Source organism: Pseudophryne corroboree, chromosome 5 (genome assembly GCF_028390025.1).
Source record: "Pseudophryne corroboree isolate aPseCor3 chromosome 5, aPseCor3.hap2, whole genome shotgun sequence".
Taxonomy (NCBI): Eukaryota; Metazoa; Chordata; class Amphibia; order Anura; family Myobatrachidae; genus Pseudophryne; species Pseudophryne corroboree.
Window position 1 is genome coordinate 566,559,512 of NC_086448.1, and position 6,628 is coordinate 566,566,139.

Here is a 6,628-nt window from a genome sequence, read left to right on the forward strand (position 1 = left end):
ATTTGGAAGAAGTGTTCCAACAGTTGATCCACTGCGGCCTGAAGCTTAAACCGAGCAAATGTCACCTGCTCAAGCCCAAGGTCCAGTATCTGGGGCATGTCGTCAGTGCTGAGGGCGTGATGCCCGATCCGGAGAAGTTCAGAGTCGTTCAGGACTGGCCAGTCCCCAAGACCGTCAGAGATGTCCGAAGCTATTTGGGATTTGTGGGGTACTATCGACGCTTCATTGAACAATTTGCCGCAGTGGCAGCCCCGTTGCACGAATTACTCAGAGGCCAATCGGGTCATGAGCGAAGAGGGTCGTCCCTGGTATGTTGGGGAGAGGAACAGCAGCGAGCCTTTCATCGGTTGAAGACGTCCTTAATCGAAGCCCCGTTGTTGGCCTATCCCGATTATGAACAACCATTTCAAGTTTACACAGATGCTAGTCACCGGGGTTTAGGGGCCGTACTCTCCCAGGTGCAGGACGGGCGGGAAAGAGTGATTGCATACGCCAGCCGGGGCCTCCGCAAGACCGAGCGTAACTGTGAGAATTACAGCGCATTTAAGCTAGAGTTACTCGCCCTCATCTGGGCCGTCACCGAGAAGTTTAAACACTATCTGGCCGCCACGCCGTTCGTCATCATGACGGACAATAACCCGCTGGCACATCTGTCCACTGCTAAGCTCGGAGCCCTGGAACAGAGATGGGTATCCCGATTAGCAAATTTCCAGTACACCGTATCCTACCGAAGTGGGAAGTCCAACGGGAACGCCGATGCCCTCTCCCGGTTACCCACCGTGGACATTACAGAGGAAGATAGAGATGTGGATGAGGATGTCGAAACCCCGGTGTTTAAAGTCTCTCGAAAGGGACGAACGGTCACGTCAGACCCCCTATCCGTCACCGGACCTCCACGAGTGGAGAATTCCCTACTGGATGCTCCCACAGTCGACTGGCGCGAGAAGCAGCGGAAGAATCCAGTGCTGAGGGAACTTGTGGCCTTGTTGCACCAGCGGCGCCCATTGACCCGGGCCCAACGGGATAAAGCCGACCCGGAATTGATAAAGTTACTACGGCATAGGGACCGCATTCACTTGGAGGAGGGGATCCTAGTGCGTACCAGCATAGATCCAAGTACCCACCAACCAGTCACTCAGGTGGTTGTATCCAAAGATCAAGCTGCTCTTCTGCTCACGGCCTACCATGACAAGTCCGGGCACTTCGGCACACAAAAGACTGAAGCTATCCTACGCACACGGTATTTCTGGGTGGGCATGCGAGAAGATGTAGAAAGATGGTGCCGCGACTGTGTTCCATGCACAAGGAAAAGGCAGGCCGACATTACCCAAAAGGATCCTCTGCATCCCATTAAGAGTCAACATCCACTACAAATTGTTGCCCTGGACCACGTGAAATTGGAGCCGAGCACCAATGGATATCTGTATGCCCTTACAATAACGGACCATTACAGTAAATTCCTAGTAGCCGTCCCGGCCAAAGACCTCACTGCAAAAACCACTGCTGAACTGTTTTTGAAGCACTTTGCCAGGCCCTATGGGTATCCAGACTGCATCTTGACCGACCAAGGCCCTGCCTTTGAGTCGCAGTTGTTTCACGAACTGTGTTCCTACTACGGCTGTCGGAAAGCTCGGACCACAGCCTATCACCCACAGGGGAATGGATTGTGCGAAAGAGCTAACCAGACCCTCATCGGGATGCTCCGGAGCCTGGTGGCAGAAGATCGCACCAAGTGGCCGACCGTACTCCCCGAATTAACCTATCTTTACAACAACACTGAACATTGCTCTACCGGCTTCACACCGTACTACCTCATGTTCGGCCGACGAGGCAAATTACCCCAGGACCTGGAATTGACCCCTGCTGTGGTCCCTCCCATCGACCCAAAGACCGACTGGGTCCGTGAGCACCAGCGGAGGATAGAAGCTGCCCGAGAAATTGTAATAAAAAGAATTGAGCATGCCCAGCAGCGCCAAGAGATAAACCACAATGCCCACATCCGACCGGAGGCACTGAAGACTGGGGACCTTGTCTGGAAGAAACGGAATCACCGTACCAGCAAGCTTGACGCTATGTGGGAAAGTTGCCCGTACGTCGTGATCAGTGTTCCTGAGGGCGACCGATACACCTACAAGATCCGTAAGGGCCCGGAAGGTCCAGTCAGCGTGGTACCAAGAGACCAACTCAAGCTCTGTACCGTAGAGTTACCAATGAGAAGCGCAGATCCACCTGTGGCAGAGGGACGGGAGACCCTAGGGGGCATACCCTTACACGATCCCATGGAGCTCTTAGTGTTTATGGGTGGACTACCACCACCGTATTCAGCCCCACCCATAACGCCAAACCCGGTGTTCAATGGGCCTGTTGAAGACCAGGATCGGCCTAGTCTAATTACCGCTCCTGACGAGAGCGACATCCCTGGGGTTGAGACCAGAAGGTCAGGACGCAGCACCCAGGGCGTCCCGCCTTTAAGGTATAGGGAGTAAACTGTTAACCGTTTCCACTGTATACTTATATCCGATTTGTTTACACCTGTTTATTGTTATGCTTAAATTGAGATTTATATTAGAGACTTTGGCCTGCTGCCATAGGCGTGAGGACACGCAAGATTTTAGCTGGGGTGCATGTGATACCCTGAAACTGCAACCCAAATCAACTGTGGCACTACAGGTGCCAGCATGACTTTAATAAAAGTAAAATGTTTGCTGGAGTTGCATAAGCACTGTGCCAGCAGCCTACAGCTTGCAGCACAGAAGGAGTTAACAGCACAGCTCATAGCAATACAGATCAGTCTGCAAAATGCAAAGGGCATGACTCGCCCTTTTGCAAACTAAGAGCGGGAAATCCCAGATAGAATGTGGTCCTGGGAATGCAAAGTTATAAAAGGGTTGTCCTGCAGCAGCCTGCAGAACAGTGAGCTGAGGAGAGTGAGCAGGCAGTGAGGAGACTGAGAGAACAGTGAGCTGAGGAGATCGGGGCAGAGGCGGTAAGACGGAGAAAGAAAGGACCGCGGTGTGAGGGGAACGAAGAGAGCGCGCCCACCCGCCGGACTCGCCGCTGCCTGCCACGGCCGGAGAAAAGGAACAACACCGCCGCGTGTACAAGAGAGGGAGGTGGCTCAGGTCACAGAGGCTTCCTGACACCTGCCCAACATCAAAGACGCCACGGCACAAGGGCTGGAGATCCGGAAGGGGGGAGATCGCGTGGGAAGAGGATTCCCCTAACAACAGTCATACGGGAGAGGCTGCAGTGACTGGGAGCACGGCTGCAGACAGCAGGAGCAACGAATATACCGCAGGTACTCTCACTTATCCCCAATACCCCAGCTATCCGGGTTACAGGAACCCCAAGTACAGAAGTACTGTACCTGGGTCTTCATAGATGTTTCCATGTAAAGTAGAGGGTTATCATTAACTGCCGCCTGTCAGAAAGGGGGACGCCCCTAACCCTAAACAGCTCCGTCAAAGACTCTCCCTATGTAATAGCGCCTCCTAACGGGTCCATGTTATGACCTTCACACTTATACTGCACCCGGTTGTTACAGCACAGTTCAACAAAAGGTAACAGGACTGTGCAAACCCCTGTTCTTACTGTGCAAGCCAGAACTGGTCTGTTTACTAGTTTATATCACTGGATGATAACTGACTTACCTTTCTGTGGATACAAATGCGGTTGGTACCGTGAATCATTGCTGCTATTCTGTATTATGGAGAAAGTGGTTTTGCATGCCTGTTTACAACTGTTTACCTTGCGTCCACAGACGCCTCCTTAGAAGTCCTCTGTTTCAGTATAAGCAGTCTATTAGAGAGACATTGGCCGCAAACGCACCTGGGGCGCAGGAACTGAACATTACGGTCCAGCATATAACGCCCCCCCCTCGTGGACAGTTTAGGGAGGGCTCCCGCGTTACTGCCAGGACATACTTTACCCTAATAGGACATTATTCTCCAAATGATTGGTAGTACGGGTGAAGTATTTGATTGTTTGATTTGGTCAAAGTTATACCTTCGAGGTGTTTTAACTGTGAATGTTGTTATAAGACAGGGAAAGACTCAGGTTATTGTAATAATGTTCAACCTATGCAACTGTGTTTAATGAAAATTGAGTTACAGCGGTGACTGATATCGTCAGTGCAATAAATGGTTGTCACCGTCTCCATGTGTCGTGGTCCTTGAGCACATTGGGTTTGGGTTGCCCTTCCGGGGTTCTCCTGGTCCTTCTGCCCCAGCCTTACAGGTGAGGAGAAGAATAGACGCTGGCCAAGACATCATTGAAGAGTGGATACGGCCGATTACGAGACCGACAGAGTTTCAGGTACGAACCCTTTTATAGAGATATTACATTTTGCCTATCACACTGACCATAAATAATTTGATTTGATCATTGACCACCAAGTTGTGGCACCCCTGCAACAGTCCTGCAGCACCCCAGGGTGTCACGGCACCCAGTTTAGGAGCTGTTGCCTCTGTGTATTGGTTCAGGGATAGAAACCAAATAAAATAAACAATTCATAACAAAGTAAGGGGTCTATTTACTAAGCCTTGGATGGAGATAACAGCCTGTAACATGGCAGTTAGGAGCTGATTGGCTGGTACTTCATCTCCGTCCACTTTATCTCCATCCAAGGCTTAATAAATACACTCCTAAATCTAGTTTTGTTTATTGTCCAATAGGAGTAGACCTGTAACAAACTTGTACTCTAATCAGAAATGAACAATTTGTACATGCCTTATTTCTAGCTCCTGGTAACGACTGTATTTTGCTCATTTATGACAAACACCATAGGAAAAATGTGTTTAATTACCATTGTAAACCAATCTGTAGTAAATATTTGATTTACTGAAAGCAGCTTAATCCTTAATTGATTTCTATATTTGTCTCATTTATAATCCAGGATTACTGTTTTAGCACGGTTATAGCAGCAATGGGGATCGCCGGTCAGCGACGGGATGGTGCAAAAATTCCGAACGCACCGGCGATCGCAAGGGGATTGACAGGAAGAGGCCATTTGTGGGTGGCACCCGCTGTTTGGAGGGAGGGTTTCTGACGTCAGCTCCGGCCCCGATCATCGCAGCGGCTGAGTAAGTCCTGGGCAGTGCAGAAACTGCACAAACTTGTGTTTGTGCAGCTCTGCAGCAAAAGCGAACGCACATGTGCACACACATCATATACCCTCACCCTGTAGGCGGCGACTATCTGATCGCAGGGATGCAAAAAACGCACCCTAGCGATAGTCTGAATTACCCCCCTAGTCATTTGTTGCCTAGTATCTGCCCATAGAGAATATCTATGCCAGTAACAAATATGAAGCTCTGGAAAGTGATAACATTTTCAGCCATCACTGTATGTTTCACAACTGTGATATCTATACAGTATATGCTGCAATACCATAAGCACAGTTTAACAAAAATCAATTAAAATAATTTATAAACCACTTATCTTCTTTAATTTTTATTGCCATTGTATGGGCTGGATGCAACTGGGTATTTTAATTATTATCCAGGCAGTTCCAGCAAAACATTTTGAGGTTATTTGTAAAATAATATGCAGATAAATGCTGGCATACTGTATGTCTTTATTGTTTAAGTTAAATTGTCTATATTTTGAGGATTCTCAGGTCTTGTGCTGGAACTACTTGTACTTCTGTATTGCATTGGAAGGACTGGACCAAATTCTCTTCTACATGTACACTTATCAAACCAGTTGATGTGCCTTCTGGAAATGCTTTTTAAGCCATAAAGTAATTTTCCATGTACAGAGAAGCAGGATAATCAACTTATCGGACCAATGGTTAAGAACCAGTATGCAGACCTAGTAAGTGGTATTTAGATTAATGTGAAATAGACATCTACCTGTTTTCACCTCTGATGAAGCCCTGGTGATGAAACGCATAGGGTGACATCCTACGTTGAGTTGTTGTGCTTCTTGCATGGACTACCTTGGAGGAATTTCAGTTCCGCTGAAGATGGTAGACTCATTTATGGGCAAACTTCTTCATCTTGTTCCAATAGGAGTGTGATGTACAGAATAAGCCATTTTATCTTTTACTCATCTCATTGTGAGTATAAATTAAATTTGATATTTTATAATAAACTTGTACTAAAATGCTACACATCAAAAAAACCATTGAACAATAAAATGGAAATAAGATCAAAGGATTAAATAGAAATGCATGGGTACTGTTTATACAGTAGCTTCACCTAATTGAAAGACAACTATTTTATAAAATTTTCTTGTAGTGGAACAAAGACAACTTACACAACCTTAAAATACACATAGAAAAATAAAATAATGTATCTTGTCACGCGCAATAAGAGCATCAGCCTCTGTACTACTTACACGCCGGGACAGGACTCAGGAGGACTCTCTGAGTGTGTCTCTATATCTAGACCCAAATGGTTTAGTTGCATAAAAGTTTACACAGGACTCAAGACACCAAGGTAGAGAGGAGGAGAAGCTGGGATCCCTGTGTTACTTACAGCTCTCTCCAACCTCCTCTCTCTCCACTGGTCAGAAAGCTCTGTCGGTAGCTCATGAAACATGATATTCATGTGTCTCTGCCTGCACAGCAAACTGTCCTGCTCTCATTCTGGCTCTCACATTAAGAGGGAAAGCTAGTGATATCAGT